This window comes from Camelus dromedarius, unplaced genomic scaffold, assembly GCF_036321535.1.
Source record: "Camelus dromedarius isolate mCamDro1 unplaced genomic scaffold, mCamDro1.pat HAP1_SCAFFOLD_164, whole genome shotgun sequence".
Taxonomy (NCBI): Eukaryota; Metazoa; Chordata; class Mammalia; order Artiodactyla; family Camelidae; genus Camelus; species Camelus dromedarius.
The window spans coordinates 2,007,046-2,030,107 of NW_026989842.1; the positions used below are offsets into that span (position 1 = coordinate 2,007,046).

General features: G+C 44.0%; 1 protein-coding gene across 2 annotated transcripts in view; it reads right to left on the reverse strand.

Annotated features, from left to right (window-relative positions):
* LOC135320917 (uncharacterized) overlaps nt 1-23,062 on the reverse strand; it is a 140,317-nt gene that overhangs the window by 87,342 nt on the left and 29,913 nt on the right. Inside the window, exon 16 of one of the 2 annotated variants that reach the window (XM_064484126.1) lies at nt 682-863. The gene's annotated coding sequence lies outside the window, so the exon portion shown is untranslated. Of the gene's footprint in view, nt 1-681; nt 864-14,111; nt 14,517-23,062 lie in introns of those variants that run through there. The other variant, XM_064484127.1, reaches the window with a different exon arrangement.

Below are 23,062 nucleotides of genomic sequence, written 5' to 3' on the forward strand. Positions count from 1 at the left end.
CAAGTCCCCAACCAGGGAGAAGGAGCAAATGTTTTCTTCATCTTTTAAAGAGAGGGCTCCACTGATGGTGACTTAACTCCAAAACCAAGTCTGGGGAAAGGGCACATTCAGCAGCCAGAGCATTATCACCTGTAGGATGGCAAAAACAGCTCACAGGAGGGCTCAGGGGGTCACCCTGATTTAATTTCAATCGATAAAACAATAATGCACTCTAAAAATACTAGCATGCAATGGATTGGCTCTTTCTTGACATCTAGCAAGTTTCCACAGCCCACATGTAAAATTATCGTGAACCAGTGAAAGGAAGTGTCTACAGACAAGAAAAATCAATGCCACAGGTAAACTGAAACCCAGGCTGGAGGAAAGGAAGAGAAAGGGCATAGTAAAGAAGTGGGGAAAGGCTGGGGAAAAAAATCATCACACGGACTCTCAAGCATCATCCAACAAGCATATAATCATTCGAGAGAGAGAGTTACTGAGGTCCTATTCTGTGCAAGATTGTAGAGCGGGTGAAGCAAGAGCGCAGTGACCATGGTGGCAGCAAGTGGCGGGGCTCAAATACACTTCTGATCCCGGTACCTGGCACAATTGTCCTCAGTATAAAGGCAAAAAAAAAACAAAGTAAAATAACTCTGTAAACTCAAAGCATTGTTAAAAAAAAATTAAACAATACCTAAATACCTGGACAAACCACGCACATTGCTGGATCAGAAGACAGCGCTTTTGGAATGGCAGTGCTCCCCAGAACGATCCGTATATTCAACGTGGTCTCGATCACAATCCCTGCGGTCTCCTCTGCAGAAACTGACTAGCTGCTGCTACAATTCATATGGGAATTCGAGGGTCTCAGTAACCAAAACGTACTTGAAAAAGAAGAACAATGTGAGAGGACTTGTAATTCTCAATTTCAAACCTTACAACTGTATGTCTAGGTGAGATTAGAGGCCATTTTAAGTTATTAATGTGTTTATCCGTATTTTCTAAATTCTCTACAATGAATATAACTGTTACAATAAGAAAAATAAAAAGTAAGGTATCTTTTAAAACATGCACACTGATTCATACATTGGGAAAAAATATTTTAACTATAAAGAGGTAACCAAATATCTAGTGAAAAAGGACTACTTAAAAACAAGTGTGTATTTACATTTTTCATAAATTGAAAACTGAAAAGCACAAACACATCAAGTTTCTAGGGAGATCGATGCAACATATTAATAGTTATTTTCAAAAATTCTAATTGAACAATGAAAACTCAAGAAAGGGAAAATCGCGATTGACAGCCAAATGCAAACACATGGAGAGCAAAGGCCTAGAAATCACAGTTCCTTTAACTCTGATACTAACTCAATATAAGAGGAAATTCCTCCCTGTGGGGACAGTGGAATCCCATGCATAAGACAGGATACACAGTACAAACTGCACTAGAATCTGGGGTGATTTTCTTAGAAGAATTCTAAAGTTACAACATTGCTGAAAAACTATAAAAACACTGAAAGACAGATTAAAACACACAGTCATATATATTATATAGAAACATATGAAGTCTGCTCCCATGTTGCATAGAAATACAAACATATTTGTTCATTTATGGGCACTGAATATTTTATCCCAGGTAGAATATTTCAACTAAAACAAATAATCAATAATACACACCTCTTGTCAAATCTACTTGATAAGGTACTCTGCTATGTAACCATAATGTGTCTAAGATAGATCTAAAATTAGTGAAAAAGATCTTTGTATGGTTTCTTGAACTCTTCTCAAAATTCCAAGCTTAATTTTAAAATAGATCTGAGCAGTATTTCTATATTAACTTTTCCCTCGTGAAATGAACAGCACAGTCTGTTGTCAAAATTCTGTCCTTACAATGATTCACGAACACTGTATCCTAACAAAACTGCTGGACAGCAAGGCACTATCCAGACACTGTGACCAAACAAATGAAACACAAGGAAGACAGTGACCCTATTCTGGAGGGCTTACCGTCTGTGTCAACTCTGGGGTTCTTATTTGATTGGTTTGATTGGGTAGCAAAATAAAATCAATCAAGTACTTTCTTCTTTAAGCATTCTGTAAGTCATGACTCTGTTGTTAGTGTCATGAGAAGGAAAGACTAAAGCAAGACTTCATTAGGTCAATTAGCAACAGCCATCACTGGGGAGTGAGTAATAAAGAAGTTAACTGATAGCAATGCTTCTGCCTACATGAGACCTAAAATAAACCTACACTGATCTCTTTAAGGAAAATGAGGAGATGAGGCCCCAATGAGAAAAACAAAAACTAACAAGAAATCAAAAAAGTAAAGACTTTTTCATTAACGATTCCAGGAAGGAGTGGAGCATGGTGGTGAAGAGCACAGACGCTGGGGACAAACATGAGGGTCTGAACTCCCAAAGCACTGGGTAGCTTTGACACTGATAAGTCAGTGAAATTTTCTGCAACCCAGTCTCCTATCCATAGACTGGGGACAACAACAGCACCCGTCTCCTAGAACTGTCCTAATAATTAAGTTATTTTATGTATAAAAGTTTAAATAAAATACCTCAGATATTAAATATTACCCCAAAAGGACAAGGTAAACTGAAGGAAAGGACAAGGAAAAAGAAAACAGAGGATAAGGAAAAAGGACAAGGAAAAAGAAAACAGAGATAAATTGGAGTTCATCAAATTTTAAAACATTGCTTCAAAGGACACCATCCAGAAAGTGAAAAAACAACACACAGCAGAAATTTTTTCAAATCATTTATCTGATAAGGAATTTGTATCTACCAAAAAAAAAAAAAAAACAAAACAAAAACAAAAATAACCTCCTACAACTCAACAATAAAAAGGCAACTCAATTAAAAAATGAATAGAGGATCTGAAAAACATTTATCAAGGAAAATATACAAATGACCAATAAGCACAACGAAACGATGTTCAATATCATTAGCTGTAAGGGAAATCAAGTCAAAACCACTAGGAGAAACCGCTTCACACTCACTACAATAGGTTATAATCAAAAAAAGAGTAAAAAGCACTAATGAGGACACAGAAGATGCAGAGGACGCAGCCGTTGCTGGTGAGGATGTAACACAGCCTGGCCACTTTGGAAAAACGCCTGGCAGGTCCTTAGAGAGTTGAACATTTGGTTTCTGAATAACCAGGCAATTTTGCTTCCTGGGCACACACGTAAGAGAACTGAAAACAAATGTTCACATAAAAACTCCTACAGGAATATTCACGGAGCCATTACTCATCACAGCCAAAAAGCAGAAACAACACAAATGCCTATCACGTGATGAATGGGTAAACAGAGGGGCCCAGCCATACAGAGGAATATTATTCAGCAATAGCAAAGCATTGAGTACTGACCCAGGCCACAACGTGGACAAATATTGAAAACGTTACTCAGTGTGAAAGAAGTCAGTCACAATAGATGCTTCCACTTACATGAAGTAACTCGATTTACATGAAATTTCCAGCAGAGGCAAACCCACAGAGAGAGAAAAGTGGCTCCCTGGGGCTGTGGGAGGATGGGGAAGATGGGGATGTCTGCTTATGCGTAAGGAGCTTCCTGTTGGGGGGATGAAAATGTTCTAAGATTGAATGGGATGCACAATTCTGGGCATAGAGTAAAAACCACTGTACATTTTAATGGGTGAATTGTTATTAAAACTGTTAAGAACGAGAGCACCTCGGGCCAGTACCTTCCCATAGTAAATGCAAATTGCTAAATTTTATTACAGGAAGAAGAAACTGCCCTCAGCATGAAAGCAGGAGTTCAGCAAATGTGAGTTAACCGAAATTGGACAAGAGCATTTCACTTGAAACAGTTACTGAGTGTACACAAAATATTAAGACATGACAAGGAAAATCAGTTTGACATCACGAAGAAGCATTCTGCTTCAAATGCAGATCAAGGATTCGGCAAGCCCAGCTGCTAGAAATGACCAGAGAAGAAACCTTGTTCTTTAAACAAGCACCAGAGCCAACAAGGAATTAGTGGTGAGGAAAGCAGGCGGCCGAAAATCTGGAACAGTTTGTTACAAATAATTTCTCCACTGAAAATTCAAAAATAAAAAGAAAGTGATGTAATACTGTGTTGACCTCACGTGAATGGGCTTCCTCCGGTTCTCGACAGTTTTGTAACCCCGAATGAGAGACTCAGGAGAATCAGAATGGTTCCTGGGAGTCCCCAAATGACTGCCCACCAGCACGCTGACCACCATCACATCTGCCAGGGTGGAATTGCAGAGAAGAGACCAACTCCTGAAAGGCACAGGAAATATTGACAAGGGAAAAAAAGGCTGATGTCAGTCTTGGGACAGAGGCCCTGAGAGCAGAGGCCAGAAGGCTGCAGGTGAACTGGAGTGGCCCTGGGGCAGGAAGGGACCACGGGGGAGCAGATCTCAATTCTCTTCTCTCTCTCCCTCGGGTAGGAGAGATAAAGTCTGCATCCTTCTCACCTGGAACTGTGGGTTCTGGCTGGCAGAAGTCTTACCGACATGGAATGAATGACTCAAGACTGTGGAAAAAGGAAAGAAAGCGAGAGGGAGTAGGGAGCCAACTCCAAGAGCCTCTCAAATCCTCCCATATTTATTGTGTATAATCAAAGAAAATAGTCTTTAACAGTTGTGTGATAGTAAACAGGAACTTGGGGAAAGACAGGATGAGACAGAGATTGTAGAATCCACAATGAGTAAAAAGGCTTAGTTTACCTTTAGGGGAGTCATGGGGAGAGGGGAACAAGATAAATTCTTTAGATATTCATTACAAAGCAGACCACCAGTCCAGCCAGGTCCGTGTTTTGGGGATAATAGACTATCTAACAGCACGCACGCCCAGCATTTATAGCTGAGGGCCTGGGTCATTGCTGTGCAATGAACAGAGTGCTATCTAAAACCTAAAATATGCAAGCAAGGCATTGTCTCTGCTTTTTATGGCAAGGAGACAGGAGTGAGGATGCACAGGTGCTTGCTTGAAAGCAGTTACTAAGCACACTTTTTCTTCTTAAGGTTGACATGCGTCTGGTGTCTGTTAAATTTGTTAACCCAATCATGGGCTATCACATGGAACCATTATGGAGGACACCCTAGGATGACAAATCCTGCCTCTGCGTCTTTTCCTGCCAGCTTCGGCCATTCCAGCAGGGTCTAGACACATCCCTGAATAACGATCCCACAGAACCACCCAGACTCTTAACTCCTGGTGCTTGGAACTTAATTTTAGCTCTACACAACTTAACATAGAAAAGTTTCAGAAATAATAGATATTATATTCTTTTTATATCTCATCATAGAACTGATTTTTCTGATTGCTCTAAGCTGTTTCTACTTGGTAAATCACCTAATTCTGCAGGTGAATTCAGTACTTTCCATTGCGCATAACTAGACAGTCTGGGCCCTCTGACTTCTATTGGTCAAATAAATACCGATACACCTAATTGATTTCATCGTTCATCAATTTCAGCCTGGAGGTGAGGGAGTGTCACTCTGTTCCTCAGCCCACCCTCTACTCTATACTCTTCAGCAACTCAGGCCTCCTGAATACAAAACGTAGCATCTGTTTCCCTTCACCTACACTTTCCACAAACGCAACAGGAAACATCAGCCTAGAGAATGAATTCAACACAAATGTTAAAACAAAAATCTACAAACCTGAAGCAACTCCATCTCCGAATCATGATACACAATGACATGAAAGTACGGGTGTCAGGTACAAAGCACGCGTGAGCCTGACCACCTCATTTCTATTCTTCAAAGGAAGGAAGGTTTTCATGTTTTTTATTATCATTCTTTGTCATTGTTTCTGATTAAGCCAAAAAATAGTTTATGAAATAATTAAGCACTGAAATAACAGATTTTCGCTGTATCAATTACAGAAGGCATTCAGAGGGGATAGGAAAACCCACCTATGTAAAAAATGCAAAATTTCTTCCCCTGTTAAGAACACGTATACAAAATGCAACAGAGAATTCAAATTCATGTGGAGAGGAGCAAAAGCCACAGAATCAAACAAATTCATTACTATGAGTCAATTCAAAATTCACTGGACAAACATGCTCAATGCATTCAAAGAATTTTAAAGGCACACTGCAAACCATTCACTTAATGATCTACAGGCTAGAGGAAGAATTTCCCTCTTTAACAGACAACAGAATTCAATAGGTTGCCCCACCAAACGAGGACCAAACAACAATCAGGTTTTTAACAGTTCTGATAAATCAGCATGTTCTAAACATCAAAATCCAGAAATTTTAAACATTCATTCACACCACAATGAAACAAGCACTTAAAAAAAAAAACAAAACAATAACCCGAAGAAACTAAGCACAATTATCATGTACCTGGATCAATGGGAACTTCTTGTAACGCTGGAAGAAAGAACAGGCTATAGCCTTTTACTTAAAAAATAAAACTACATTTAAAGATAATTGCTAAAACACATTTCATCATTCATGTTGCCTTGAAAAATCTGAGGCACTCGTATCTGATCAGAAAAGCAATTCTGAGTAATAGTATGTTACAATTCAGTGCCAGTTTGCTTTAGTAGAAAAAAGAAAAGCTACTGTTTCTCATCCTGCACAAAGTGTAAAGAACCTTCCTGCCTCTATCTCCTCCTATTTTCTAAGCTCATTCTCCCCAACCCTTCTGAAACAAGTATGAGAAACTTTTATACCCACCAATATGCCAAATGACAAAAGAGTATCAATTTATTTGTATAAATATATGCCTACACCTTGAACTGGAAGAGAAAGGTATCAGAAGGCTATATGGAACTTATTTCTACCTTCCTGAAATCACACACACACACACACACACACACACACACGTTCACAGAGACACAGACATGTACACACTGAATTACTGGGCAATTCACAAGCTGAGGACTTCCAATTTATAGAAGATAACTTTGTAGTTAGTTTAAAATACAAAACTGTCAGCTTTTGAAAGCCTTCATCATCTGCTAAATCATCCAAATATCAACGAGACCCAATTAGCCTTCTCTGTAAAATATAATTTCCCATGATGGCAAAACAGACCCTAAGTAGTGGATCCAAGACTCGTGTTTATCACTACCTATGATCGTTTTTAAACACATAAACAGATTCAGAAATTATGTCCCAACAACATTTATTCTTATTGAATTAGCATATGTATTCAATTGTCTATACAGAAAATAGGCCCATGATGGGGTTTAAGAGCTATTTTGTGTATTGAAATATTTATTTTTAAGTTCAGACAAGGAGGGTCTGTATTACTCAGTTGTAGAACACCTGCTTAGCATGCACAATGTGCTGGCTTCAGTCCCCAGTTCCTTCATAAAAATAAATAAAAATAAGTGCTTATTTAAAAATAAGAATAAATTTATAAAAAGAGTAAATGCAGACTAAAAACCACTGCAATCTAGGAGCCATAATTTTAATAAAAAACAAGAGTTTCTATCAAATATTCACTATATGACAATCACAGAGACAACCACAAATCGCCCCTGACAACCATCACGTGTGATTCTCAGCAACCCTACTAAGTAGACACCGAAGAGAAACCCAGCATTGCGGATGAAGAAACGGAGCTCGGAGGAGCCGGGGACGCTGACTGTCCTGCTCCCCGTGACACCACGTCAGCCCAGGATGAGCGCTGACAGAGCTGCACTGAGGGGACACCCAGCTGCACGGAACCTTGGTGCACTGGGGAGTCCCAGAAAACACTCAAAACTGTTCAGTGAAGAACCAGCTCAAATATATTACATTGTGCCACATCCTTTAAACAGGGAAAATGACTGAGACCTTTTTGATGCCTCTGTGTCCTTTCTGCCATTATCAATTATTTGCCCTCTCAGCATGCCCAGTCATGAATTGGACCCCATATGAAGTGCACTCAGATGGCAGAGCTTTTAAAGCTGTTTTATGAAGTTTGTAAGACTCTGTCTATGCCTCACACAGGCGGTCATCCATCACTACTCACCGGTGTGGATGTACCACATGAAATCACACCTTTCTGCTTTTTAAAATCCCTCCATGTAATCCAGACTTTTCAACAGCAAAGAAGCAGCTCAACCAGTAACAGTGGATAGCTTTTCACCAAATGGACTCGAACAGCCCATCGGAATACCTGGAAGCCCTTTTTTTCTATTAAACCCACTTCCAAGGACTTCATTATTTTCTGATTTGTGGACTTGGCCTCTGACTGGCCTACTCTGAGAGCTCCCAGCCTCACATCCGGGGGTGGGAGAGGACCCTGCTGTTCGGGAAAATAAGTGCGGAAGGCGGAAATCTTCCACCCAGGTCCACACGGGTAGAAGTGCCACAACGTGCTCAGAAAATATACCGTCAGCAACACTAGGCTCCCATGGACTGATGTCACATTAACCAAACTCATGAGAGACTGATGCAAAGAAACCAGAAATTGAATTTATTAATGTAACAGGAGATGTGAAACTACGAACCAGACTGAAATATCAGAGTTCAACTATGAGTACAGATTCTCCTCAACGGCCCAATCACGGGCAGGCAGTCACATGGAAACCATGGACAGAAGCAGAGCAGGAAGGGTTTCTAGATTAACTCAATGGACTAAATTTCTGTTATACGAACAGATCTGCTGCCCAGAAGACATTTAACGCCAATCACGGTGCACTGTCCGTGGACAGTGGCTGAGACACGACTGTGAGCACCTGTGTAACTCTCCTTTCCCTGTCCTTTCTGGGCTAAGTGATGCACAGAGGTACAGAGATCCAGGGATGCAGATACCTCTAAACACCCAAAGCCCATCCCTGGGAGCCTGGAAACCAGACAGCCAGGGTTTAAACACCAGCTCTGCCACTTACTAGCTCTGTGACCTTGGCCAACTTACTTACTCTCTCCGTGCCTCAATTTCCACATTGTAAACCTGGGATAACAATCAAATCTCCCTTACTCACTTGTTGTGAAGATTGAAGGATTCATTTCTGTAAAACGCTCAGAAAAGAATGTAGCACATTTTTGGTGCTCAACAAATGTGAATTTAATAAGAAAGTGATTTACAAGTCTCCCTACTAATCATCTTCTGTGTTTCATGGCTAGTCTGAGTCCCAAAGGAAATCCTTATTTCCCCTCTTATAAACTCTTGGAGAGCACCCTTCTCTTGCATCTCACCACCTGTTTAAACTGAGAGAAGGGATGCCTCCTCCACACTCCTCTGGTCCATGGAGAGTGCTTCCCCCTTCACACCCCTGACCCCTGGCCAACGGCTAGCACTCTTCACAATAACAGATTGAGTTGTGAGTCCGGAGAGACAAGCAGGGCATATGAAACCTTTCCTTTCCCTCCAGTGTTGGCCACCCTTGGGAAGCACCCGGGATGCTCAGCTCCATGGCAGGGCAGCCCTGTGCAGGATGGGGCAGATCATCTTAAGGGAAGGCTCGCTGTGGCCCAGAGTTACCTGGGACTGCGTGAGTCTCTAATTCTGGGACACAGTATCATGACATGCATTTTCCCACAGCCCTGAATTTCATGGAGAACGTGGCTTCATCAGTAATAAAGGAGACATTTATCGCCTGTCTGTTCTTCTGTGTCATCTCTCAGTTGGCTGCTGGAGAAAACATGTGTATAAGTATTGGGTCCACTTAAGCCCCAATATATATGAAGTACCAAAAAATTCTGTGGCTTAACGTTGGTTCAGGGCGACTGTGTAACGGTCCTGACTTTGCTGATGCTAAATTATGGGTATAGGAACTATGGAACCTCCTCAAATATCTTTCATCATAAAACCAGCTTTTCTTATTTTCCTGTTTCTTAGTAATTGCCAAAGACTGTAAAATGATGGCTTCATACAAAACAGGAGCTAAACTTTATGAGCCCTTTGACATTCCCACTGTGCTAAACAATTTACATAATTTCTAATTCTCACAATTCTGCAAAGCATATACGAGCATCCCCATCTCACAGACGAGGGAGAAACTCAGAACAAACTGACTCAGGCTCACGTGGCTCAGTGACAGCGTGTGCACGCAAACCCAAGTCAAATCACTACACCCCTTCTTCTATGTACAAAATCACCTCCCACCAAATGACACACAGCGGCTGGGTCAATACTCAGGGAACTCAGTACACTTTTCAGCTTTAAGGTGCTCAAGAGGCCGCTTCTAGCTGCTTTATAAAATCCCGGCTCACTGGTTGCTAACACTGGAATAAAAGACCGATTTTGCCATTGTTGCACAGCAAGTCTGAAATGTTCACAGCGAGATGACAGAATAAAACAAAGATATAAGCAGAATAATTTTTCCAGGTAGACAGACATAATGGACATTGTGCTATTCTGAAGCACTAAGCAAAGGAATCAAAGCAAAAAAATATTTGTTAAGCCTTCTTTTACAAACAGGAAAATTAAGAATGTATGAAGGTGCAACAGCGCCTCCTATGGCTAAAAAGACCTTCCAGGTTGCCGGGAAAGATGCAACACAAAAATTGCTTGTTGAATCAGAAACAAGAATCAGATAACTAAAAGCTTATGTAGCACATACTGCAGTTTGCTTCGGGGAATGGAGGGGTATTCAGTATTTAATCTGACATTGCTAATACTCTTGAATATAAACAAAAGACACAGGCTCATGGAAACACATCTTAGAAGAGGAAAGAATCCAGTCCAGCCACTTCATTTTACAGGAGGGGAGACTGAGATCTGGGATCTGTCCTTCCGGCAATCAGCAGCAAAGCTCTCTCTCCTAGGCCTCATGTCATGCACTGTAGCAAAAACCAACAGATCTGTACTAGACCTCTATTCATAAAAGTCACGTCTGTATTTTTCCAACAGTAGGTAATCTAAGTATCTTGCAAAATACTTCTCAAAGAGCCAGGGAAATCATACAAGTGTATTGAAATACAAAAACTTTTATTTGCACATTAAAACAGCATGAGCTTTATTCTATTAAAAAAAGTGACATGTCAAATCAATGTTTTGATATTTTAAAACCTATTAAGCATGCAGAAAAATAAATCAAAATTTCTTTAATCACAAAAGAAAGAAGCTTATTCCCTTAAAATAATCAATGTGGATTTTTCTAAACTTAATAGTTCTGGTCAGATTTCTACGAATTTAAATGTCTGAGTGGATGGTTACACGGCAACATGAATTCTGAGTTGTAACAACACACATTCTGTGTAAATAATCTTCAAGGCCATCTGCTTAAGGTGGTTTAACTAGTCCCTGTCTCACTAGAATGATACAGATTTCATTAAACCTTCATACTGCACACACACACAAAACCCTGAATCCTTGTTACTTTAAGCCATATTCATATATTCATATATATGCATATTGAATATGCATCAGAAACAAGCCACCCTCTTTAGTATTCAGAGTTGATCCTTCTAAACTATCTGTCCTTGTGACAGCATATTTTTACTAAGCAGCTCTTGGGTGCTTCGTATACAAGGCGTCTACATCTCACAGTCAAACAAGGTAAACGGCATCACTCAAATTTCACAAATGAGGAAATGTACTTAAGCCATGAAAACAACTTACATATTGATCAACAGGAAAGAAAAGAGTAAAGATTTTACTTACAATATTCACTGACAAAACTTTCCTCCATACTAAGACTACATAGAACCAATTCAGTCTTTGTAAATTTTTCTGTCAATAAGCACCACTAGAGAAAAACAAGCAACATCATTAGCAATGGTTGGACTTTCAAAGCCCACTCCTATTTTGCACTATAATCATTTTTAATATTTTGTTTTTAGTGTTTACAGAGCACTAAAATAAAAAAATATAAACTTTTTAAGCCATTGCCTGAGAATGCAACATTTGTGAAAATGTACAATTTCAATTTATGCCACTCTGTCTCACATTCTCACTGGTGTCTCTCCTTTGAAGGCTTCATCAAACTGAGACCGCTAAAATCGTTCACTTATGGACTCACAGGAGTTCGGGAAACCACTCAACACGGGGCTGATCAGAGGAGACATTGAGAAAGCATCCTGTGCAGCCTGGGTTCCAGCCCTGAGTCTGCCAGCGCCAGCTGTGTGAGATTTTGGACAAGCTGCCCCATTTCTCAATCCCTCAGCTGCAAAAAAGGAGACACTGATGCCTACCCTTAAACACCTGCTATGAGGTAAAATATGAGGAAAGCATTTTAGCCTTAGGGAGGTGTCCACTCAGAGCAAGCTTGGTCATTATGATGATGAGGATTACTTTTAATAAGTTAAGGCAGACAAAAAATTAGAAATCACCATAAAGGAGAAACATTTTATGTCAATGAGCATTTACTTTTGAAAGGATTGCAGAATGTTTTATAGAATTTTTTAATAAACCAAATTTTGTCCACTAATTATAGATTTACAGGTTCATGGACATGTCTCCAGAAAAAGAATTAGAGGCCTCTAATCTCTGAATACTAAGAAAGAAAAGTTTAAAAAAATCACGGGGGAGATTATACCTCACTTGAGAGAGTATGTGCTCAGCATGCATGAGACCCTCAGTTCAGACACCAGTAACTCCATTTAAAGACTTTTTTTTTCAAGAAATGGAGAATTAAATAAAATTTGGAGGAATACAGAAGTTGTTTAGAGACTCAACTCAGATTAAAGATGGGGGAAAAATATCCATTTCTCATAGGAAATCTTGAGAACTATGTAAACCGGATCTGAGTTGTCTAATCTTTTAACATTACTCATGAATTCCTATTACCAAGTCTTAAAACTGCCTGATAACCCACAGTGGTGATACTGATCATAACAGCTGCCAACACGGATCGAGCTCCGGCTAGGACTGCTCTGTTCGGCCATCTCGGCCCTGAGGCCTCACCAGGCTGAGAGCACTAAATTTTGTCATTCATGAGTATCTCGTGTAAGTCCTCCCTTTGTGCTCCTCCCTCTCCCCTCACCAGCCCCTCTGAGGGAAGCACTGTTATCATCTTCCCCACCCGCAGATAAGGCCACTGAGGCACAGAGACTAAACCTGCTCCAGGTCACATCGGCATAAAAGGACGTCTATATTTCTGCTGTTTTACTATTCACAAAGGAATCTGAGATATCAATTCAAGGGAGACTGTTAAATAATCAAGTCTGTCAGGTCTTCACCTCAAAGAGCAGATAGTATAGATTCCTGATGTAGGATGAGGCTGCCGCCACAAACTGACTCAGCTTGAAATTAATATCCAAGATGAAGCAGCGGATACACGTAAATATTCACGATTGTCAACTCCGCTCACGGGTCTGGGCCCTTCACTGCCTGAACGGGGGTGAAATCCCCACCCCTGTCAGGGATGGAAGCGCGGCTCTTCCCAGTGTCACCCAGGCTTCACGGGCTGTTTCCCCCCACAGGCTCTCCTCAACGATTAAAAATCTCTCAAGATTTTTACACCATGCAAAACTCAAAGACATTTCTGCAGATAGAGCACTTCCTCAGGCTTAAAAATTTTTTGCTTACACTCAGCAAGGGGGAAAATAACACATGACTCTGCAAAGTCTCTGAGCCTCACCACTCACAGGAGTAGAATGGCCTCAGCACAAGATGACTCTTCACGGATGAGAACAAAATAAATCCGCCCCCAACCACAGGCACTCCCAGAGACAGCGCTCAGCAGTTTTCTGCACACTCACAGTTGTGCAGCCCTCACCACCATCTATTTCCAGAACACTTCATCACCCCAGAAGAAGACCCCTGTCACTAGCATTCACTCCCCAAGCCCCCTCCACCCATCCCCTAGCAACCATCACCTGCTCCCTGCCTCTGCATGTGCCTATTCTGAGCATTTCAGATCACTGAAGTCAACAATATGTGGCCGTTTGTGTCTGCTTCCTTTCACTTAACGTGCTGTTATGAAGGCTCGTCCATGTTGAAGTGGTATCAGCATCTCTCTCTTTTTTTTTTTTTTGAAAGTGTTAAAGTTTATTAGAAGGTGGTAAGTACTATCAAAAAGAGTAGAGAGGAGCATAAGTGATTGGGTTTCAAAGGGAAAAGGGCGGGTTGAGCAGTCAGGGTGGACTTCCCAGAGCAGGTGGCTTTTTCATATTCCCCTTTATTTATTTTTTCTTTTTTATTCACTCTTACGTCTGAATAATGTTCCACTACATGGAGATACTACATTCTGTTCATCCATTCAGCAGCTTTGTACAGACGAGGTCCAGAAGAATGAGTGTAAGAGGTGACTAGGCAGGGATGGCATTAAACAAAGGGCAAGATGTGCTTTGAAAAAAAAAAAAGCCAACAAACAGAGGCACAAGGAAATTCAGCGTGTTTCTGAGAAAGTGCATGCTTGCTTCAGCATGACTGCCGTGCAGGGCTGGGTGGGGGGATTGACAGGAGACACAATGAGGGAGTCACCTGAGAATATTCCCCATGCAAGCAGCTCAGCCATTTCTCCTCCTTCATCCTGTATTTTAGAGCCATTTTTGATAGGTTTTCTATTTCAAGTAACAGTACTTTTTACACATCTGATCATCTGCATCAGATCACCTTACCTCCAAGCCACAGAAAGTCATTCACTGACTGGAGCAGCTCCAAGACATAACGGTGATGGACCAGGGAGTCCTGCAGCATCCCGGCCTGCAGGCACAAACCCCCACATGTTCCATGGTGATGTCCGGAATGTAAAATGCATGGAAATATCTCACTGCTTGTGCACGATATCTGCCCCCAAATTGCCCCAAAATCATGCTGGCAGAGCACTACTGAGCCCTCTCACTACAAAAAAAAAAAAAAAAAAAAAAAAAGATAGAGAGAGAGAGAACAGAAAAGAAAAGAATAAAGCTAAGTAGGCAAATTTAGGGTTTTCCATTGAAAACCAGCAAGCATCACTGCCAGTATCTCAGCTGGAATGGTCCTGTCTTCAAAAACCACTGCGCAGTTACGTTGCAAACGTGATAGACATATATGTATTCCACGTAGATGATATTACAGTAGGATTTTTTTTCGAAATTTCCAGTTGCAACATTAACACAAGAGAGTTTATATTTCAGCTTTAAAAAAATCAGTTATCTTCCACTTTCTTAATTTTGAACCTATTATTATTTTATAAAGGGTGCTATGCTGCAAATTATAAACCAACTGTTTGGCTTCTGCCAACAAGAACTTTATGACTTCAGTATTTCAGAGCAAGATTTAATGATGCTTTGAGAAGTGGGGCCTGGGGCGCTCACTAACAGCTCTTTAAATACTGACAAGGATGTGCTATTTAAGTAATGCAAAGGCTCTAACTCTACATTAACTCAGAATCCAAAGAAACTACACCAAAGCCTTAATTTATCATTTTTAAATTTTGCTATTCTTTTGAATATTAAATTTCTTAAAAGATAAGATTTTTTTTTGAGAAAGACAGCAGCTGTATTAAATTTCCTCTCACCAAGAAAGCAATCTTTATCAAGAATAAATACCCCTATGGAAATCCAAAAGACGGGACGTTTCTAGCTAAGTGAACATGCAGATCTCAACACAAGCCTAAATCCTATCAGATCTCACTCGAACGAGCTCATCAAAGTCCTGGACTACCCTGAAACTTAGCTCTTCTGTTCCAAATGTTGGCTGAGCTAAGATCATCACACAAGGCAGGGAAGAAGAGAAAAGTCCACCTGGCTGCATCCGTTTTCTTCCAGCCACAAGGTGCCGCTAGGAGGTCACAGTTAATAAGCCCTCCCCATGAGGAAATCCGGCATCCACACTGCCCCTGCCGTCCCCAAGCAGCCCCGACGCCCCTCTCCCACTGGTGGCCCCCCAGCCTGTCAATGGTCTTCTAATGACCCTCCCAGTTGCTGGCACTCTCCCCCTCTTCCCCGCTTCACACACACACACACACACACACACACACACACACACACACACACACACACAACACACACACACACACACAGCCAGGACAGCCTTCCCAAAGCACAAATTTGATTACATCACCCCCACTTCAAACCCTTCAGAGGCTCCCTGGTAGAGTTCTAGCCCCACCCCCGACCCTGCTCGCCCACCTTCACCACAGTACCCAGGTCCACAATGACCTCAGGTGCCCCCTGACCTGCTGCTACTTCCCACTTGCCTCCAGGCTCATTTTGACGGTTTGTCAAGGAAGCCTTCCTTCCCTCGAACCTCTGCCCTTTGGGTTAGGTGCCCCTGCTGTGTTCCTAGAACATTCTACGCTAAGACAACTTCTGACACTGCTAAGCTCTCAAGAAGCAATACATTTTTCTTACTACTGTGAGTCCACACTCTCTCCCCTGGACACTCAGAATTGCATGTGTTATGAATAAATGAATGAAGGGGTGGGTCTCAAAGGGACGGGCAGAGTTGCTCTCGCCCACCCCGACCCCTTCTTTCTGTAGAACATCAGAAACAAAACCAGGAGTACCTCTCCTGAGGGTCACTTTCTGCTGACACACTTCACTGCCTCTTCTGTGTCAGTTCTAGTAAAAAAGCAAGCTCCTCCAAAACCTCCAACCCTAGGCCCACTCCAGGGTCCTCCCAAGCAGGGGCACCCTCCACCCTGGACCACACAGTGCACTCTCCCCGAGTCCCCACCCCACAATCCTCCAGGCCTCTACCCGGGCTGCTCCTGCCACCTGAGTCACCCTCTTGATTCCTTCTCTTGGCTGACTCTTACTCTGTCCTCATAACTGAATGTAGAGCCCATTTCTTCAAGGAAGCCCTCTCTGATGATGTCCTTTAGCTCTTGGCTGGGCTCCCTCTACAGCAGGACTGCTTGGCGACCAACTGGTGTTTGTCCACCTGCTCCTCGGAGACCATGACATCTTGGAGGCCACGTGGGAAAAAGGAGTGAGACGACAAGAGGGGTGGGAAGAGCAAAAAGCAAAATCACAGCCCAAGTCCCAGATTCAAGGATTCTGTCTCAGAAGAAAAGAATAAAATATTTCATACGTATGTCATTTGGCTATGAGTTTTGTGGCTCATGGAAAGCAACAGGTTGGTGTTCTAGTCTAAAATCCAAGTTACATGCAAAGAAATGTACATATTCATATCCAAAGGAAACCAGAGCTGCTCAACAACAGTTTGCAGTTAAAATCAAAGGAACTTTGATAAAGGCAATCTCTCTCTCTCTCTCTCTCTCTCTCTCTCTTTTTTTTTTTTTGTATCATATAGCTGTAGAAGTATTTGTGTAACTAAGTGATGGCTACAGCCTATGATTCTGCACTAGAGTGTTTGGGGCTGAGGAAGCCCAGATTACATGCACTGTGTAAATACAATCACACCAACACACTGACAGGCGCCCTAGTGGCTAAGCTGAAGTTCCAAAGCAGACAACCTTACTTTGCAAGACAGCTCTCATTAGAAATTAAGGAATGCAATATTCTGTATTCAATTACATACGTTATATGGGCCATTAAGCGATAGTGCATCTTGTCTAATGAAACCCCAAAATAAATTGTTAACGTCGATTTTCTCCATCTGACCCTTCTTTGCTAATTTGGATATCAAACCCTCACTCCATACGGAAAGCTCAGATCTACGCTGCAGCAGGTTACATCCCGTGGAAGAAAGCCTATCAAGGGAGAACTGGAGAGTTTCCCTTCAGAAGCTGCTAAGTCTGGTTTTGCACCTGTACGTCATTTGCAACCACGTCAGCGTCAAAGGAGTAAGACCTTACCTCTGTGGGGCGAAAAGCACTGCGGTGCTTCTGAACCATCAAAGAACTCTGAGCTTTGTGAAACAGTCCTGAGGCACTTAAATCGTACTTTTTGTGAAAGGCTCCAAAACTGACCCAATTCACCAATCCAGGTACAACAGGGAGGTACCGGAATTAGTAGATAGAACATGCCCTTGAAGTCTGACAAGGCCCTGCTTGAATCCTGCTACAGCATTGACTAGCCGCTAAACGGACCAATCCCTTAACCCCTCTGAGAAGGCTTCCCAATCTGCAAAAGGGGGCTGCCACCGCCCACCTGGGAGACATGGATGTGAATGCAACACGCAAGTAGTGTGGCCGACTGGTACCTGACACGAGGCCTGGCTAGTTTCCCTCCGCTGCCCTTCTCCCCCTTTAAACTTGCATTGTTCCCCCTGGTAAGGGTCAAGCCCCCGGACCAGACTGCCCGATTCTTCTGTGTATCCCCGGATACATGCCTTACATTTAGGAGGCCAGAAAAAGAACTATCTCCTCCAACGTCACTATCAATATTCTTAAGAGTCTGGGTTTTTTAACTCTATTTTGCAGGGAGACTATTCCAGAACTGTCCAACCACCATTCTCCACTTTGGCTCCTCTCCCAGCGCCCGTCCCTTCTCACCTCAAATCTTCTGTCTGCTGGCCTTTTGTTCGTGGGAAAGAGAGTCCGCTAGGGTGGAGACTCCCTAGGCCTCTGTCCCTCCCTCACAGGTGAGTGTGACTACCTTCTCCCCACTCCCCACTCCGACTCCAGCTTCCGAGGAGGTTCCTCTCCCGGACCATTCAGCCTCTGCATCATCCCAAGACGCGCACGCGTGGCCACAACCCTCCCTTCAGATTTCTTCCTGGGTGGCCCTGCCCACCCCCAGGACCCTTAAGGATAAATGCCATTGCTCTGAAAATCCCAAACGCCACTGACTGACACACCAAAGCTGCATGGTCTGGGATTTCCTCCAACCCAGGCACAGCCCTGCCCCGCCTCAGCCTCAGTCTGCACCTCTCGAGATGAGCTCATCCACCTGCACGGCTGTGAACACCAGCTAAGAATGATGACTCCCAACGTGTATCTGTGGTCCGGCTCCTTCACATGAGCCCCAGGGCCATAGACCCGAGTGCCTCTTTGAAGTCCTAACTTGGATGAAAAATGGAATCTTAAAAATGCCTCATGTCCACCATTTACTCTAGAGTTCGATTCCTGGCAGGTACCTCCCAGGCTCCCGATTTTAGTAACAGACCCAGAACCCACCTAGGTGTTTGAGGTCACATTCAATTTCCCCTGTTCCTCCCCCCGGCCCTGCCCTGGAATCACTCCTGTCATTTCTATCGTTAAGCCAGTCTCAAGTCTGGTTCTGCAAGGACCACGGATGGAACCCCACAAGCTCATAGCAAGGTACAGTGCGTCACAGTCCTCCGAAGAGAGCTCCCTGGAGGGGGAGGCATCTCCTGCCGCTGGTCATCTCAGAAGGCACTGGATTCTCACAAAGGAGGCCCAGGAGAAGGGACTCAAGGTTCTCCTGTGGTCTGAACTTTGAAGGGCCCGAGGTTTGGGGCAGTTCCTAGTTAGCAGACACACCTGCCAGTGAGCAGATGAGGATGGGGGAACCCAGGCAAGGCTGTTCTCACTCCGACCCCTGGGCTATCGGGAGCCACGGGAAAGGCCTGTGTCCAAGGCACAGCCCAGCCTTCACAGATCCCAGCCTGCATTTGCCAACCCAGATTGCCTAGACACCTACTTGCTACTCTTCCTTCTGTTCTGTTCCCCCCCAGAATGTGATGGACTCTTTCAGAAAGTCTGGCCTGTCTCAAGCGAGACCAAGTCAGTGAAGGATGAAGTGTCCACAATTGGACCAGGGCATGAAAGGAGAAACAAGGTCTCATGGCCAGCATGACGGTGGTGGCCAAACCCTTTCCCCGGGTGAGATGAACCAGGGTGTGGGTGAGAATGCAAGGTCACTTCACGGCTGACTGGGGTGTTGGAGACTCACTACCGCAAACTAACGACACGGCCGTCAGTGGTGGACGTCAGCTGCAACAGACACGGAGTCAGCTATTTACTGCCAACATGGGTTAATAGTAAAGGCTGGTACAGGGAGGCCTGCATGGCTGCTGAGGCAAACCACAGACCCGACTCTGAATGCCCACTGGCTGGAGCAGAGAGGAAGCTACGGTCCCCTTTAGCGGTCCCTGTGTCCACCAGATCCAAGTGAGCCAGCTACTTAGGAGAAGGCCATGTTGTTCTGATACTCAGAAAAACCAGCCTCGTAAAGGGAAAATAAGAGTGGCATGGAGTTTAGACCCGCTCCTGCCTCTCTATGAAGGCAAAGTAAAGTAAATGGCACGGGGAAGGTGAATGCAAACACAAAAAACAAAAAAAACATAAAACCGGTGACTGCTTCCTCCAACAGCATCCCCTGCAGCTGCTCATCTCCGAGCCTGCCACTTTCTCACCAGTGACCACCGGCCAGGAATCTCCGTCACGCACGTCACACAGCGACAGCCCGGAACCGCGTGCCAAACACGTTTGTGTGAAAGACAGAATCAAGGAAGATGCTGCAGATTTTGACTTTCCAAGTTTAAATACTCCATGAAAAAAATCCCTCAGCAGCCGCCTAAATCAATTCGCATCTCACTTCTTCAAAACAATCAAACAAATTTAATAAGTGCGCATTTGTCACCAAACATAAGGAGGACCAAACTGGTTCCTCAAAGCAAGGATTTTAACAGGTATCAAACCCCAGTGGGTGATGTGCTAACAAAGCAAACATTCCAAAAAACTAGAAAATAAAAAGATGACTAGGATAATATATGGATCAAGGCAACTGTTAAGGTTTTTGCTTTTTAAAGCGATGGGGACAGCACGGAGGACAATCTGGCTATTTCCAATGCAGGGTGTGCACAGTCCACTTTTCAGACGCAACAACATGCTCACAGGGCGGTACAAGATAGAAAGGGAAATAGAAAAAGGAAAAGAGGAACAGCGAAAATTAGAAACACATGAGAACAAAAATAACTGACAGCAATTACAAGAATTTAGGTGAGTTTGGTGAGGACAGGGACGAGGGGACGGTGAGACCCACCCTCACCTATTGTTCCAGGGAAGGCAGGGGCCTGAGGCGAGCGGCGCTGCCTGGGGACCCCAACGTGGTCAGCGCCCCAAACCTAAACTTCACCTAGATGCGTGTAGACAGCTTTTGAGCTACAAAATGTGGTCGCATTTCAAGCTGGACAATTTTACTCACTCCCACCAAGAGTAACAGGAGAGAATTAGGCTCTGTTCCTGCACGAAAGCATTGTTTAAAAAAAGTAACGACTGAGGAATAGTAAAAGCAACAATGGAGTAAAAGTGACTGGAGGAGAGCGTACTTGACCCGAGCTCACTGGCCGCGTTATCTCACTGACGTTCAGATGCTGGCTGAGCCCTTACGGTACCAAAACAGACAGACCCACCAGGAGGGAGGTTTAATGCGCTGCTGTATTTTGATGCCGAGAGCCATGCCTGGTAAACGAGGTTCTGGGTAAACAATGGTGACAGTGTCAACCACTATGGGCTAAGCACACAACCAGCTACTCCGCCAAATCCCAAGGACACACTTCAAAAAGCAAAAACAAGCTGGCATTCTCTGGTGGGTCTGCAGACTCAGAGCCAAGCAGTTGCTGAGCAAACATATCACAAGTGATTCCTGTGACAAAAGAGGAGGCACTGGCCAGGGGGCTGGGGCAGGGCTCCAGGCTTCCACTGCTCACCCACCATTCTGTCCAGGGGGATAATGTGGTCCCTGCTTACGTTGCACCGATGCACCTACATTCACTGACGCCTGGGGACTGAGCAGGAGGTGACAGGTGACGGGAATGGAGCCAGCCTGGGAGTGGCACGGTGCTGGCATCTGTGCCCTCGGCTTTGCCCAGACCACTACATCTGCCAGCTCATCTACAAGAAGCAGAAGGGGAGAAAGCCATGTAGATCACAGGGCCCTGCGAGGACAAGTACAGGTCATGGCCACGATATGCCTCGCCCCTTCCTTAAGCCATAGAGGTATGTCCGGGGAGGAAGTGAAAATTCATCCAGAGCCCGCCAGGCACCACAAGCAGGTGGGACTCGGGTCCCCTGTGCCTGTCACTCACAGGACTGGTCTGGACTATCTTTTTATCAATTCTCTGGCATCTTCTCCTCCAACTTACCAACAACCAGAAAGTAGAATCTGATTTTAGACTCACAGAGAATCGCAGAACACCTCCTCCACTTCGGGCCCGGCAGCACGTGCCAGGTCCTCCGACCGTCACCTGTGGGACCGCCATAAGCCCTCTCCAGAGTCAAGGCCCGAGGCCGTAGGCCGGGGGGACACAGATTCCCACAATCTCCCCAGCAAATGGGGACCACCTCTCGGCAAAGGCATCTCACCCTCTTCTTCTCGAGGGATATCTCAATAGATACACAGGGAAACAGAGCAGAAGGTGGGGGGGTAGGCAGCCCAGAAGAACTCGTCTGCACTTCCAAGACAAAGTGGGTCCGTTGACCTAATCACAGGGACAAAGTGAGGACGAATCTTTCCCTGCTGTGCCCCATACTCCGTGACATGCCTTTCCCTGCGTAAGGAGTTCATTTGGAAGCCCCTGGCAGTGTTTCCGTTGTCCTCAATTGGCATGGTGGTTGTCAGGCAGGGAGAGAGGGCCTGAGCCGTGCAGGTGCTGGACCTGGGAAGCAGGAGACACTGGCTCCACCCCCAGCTCAACCAGCGCCTCATTCTGCATCTCAGGATTCAGCATGACATCTATAAGCACAGGGATGAGACTGTCCCAGGAGAGGCTGTCCAACAGGAATGAAATGTGAGCCATGTAAAGAAAGTTTCCCAGTTGCCACATTTAAAGAGGTAACCCCCCCAAAAAAACCCCTAGAAACTGATTTTAAGAACATATCTTACTTATTCTACTGTATGTAAAATACTATCATTTTGACATGTAATCAATAAAGAAAGTAACAAGATAGTTTACATTCTATTTACTAGACAAGTCTCAGCGTCTGATGTGCATTTGACCTAGAGCACATCTCAGCTCCGAGCAGCCTCCTCCCCAGCTCTCCTAGCATCAGTGGCTTTGGCTAATCTATTGGACAGCAACTCCAGGGGTCACACCAGGGTAATTGGCTGAAAAGCGGGAGTAAGTGTCCATAATAACCCTAAAAGAATCTCTCCGAAACAAAGGCGGATTCACTTTTAAACGTCTGAAAACCGGCGGGTTGCTCCTCCCTCACGCCTTGGCTACAAGACAGCCCTCCTCCTTGCTGATCCCTTTCTGGATGTAGGGAAGCAACCCTTCACATAGCCAGGGTGGCCGGGCATCCAGGTAGACTTTCCTGTTCTCTGTGTCCAGTCCCACGAAGTCCTCATTCTCAAACAGGATGTAGAGCAGGAGGATCTTGTCCCCAGACTTGTCGGATGCAACGTCCAGCCACTTGGACTTGAGCATGATGAAGAGAGACTCAGTGAAGTCCT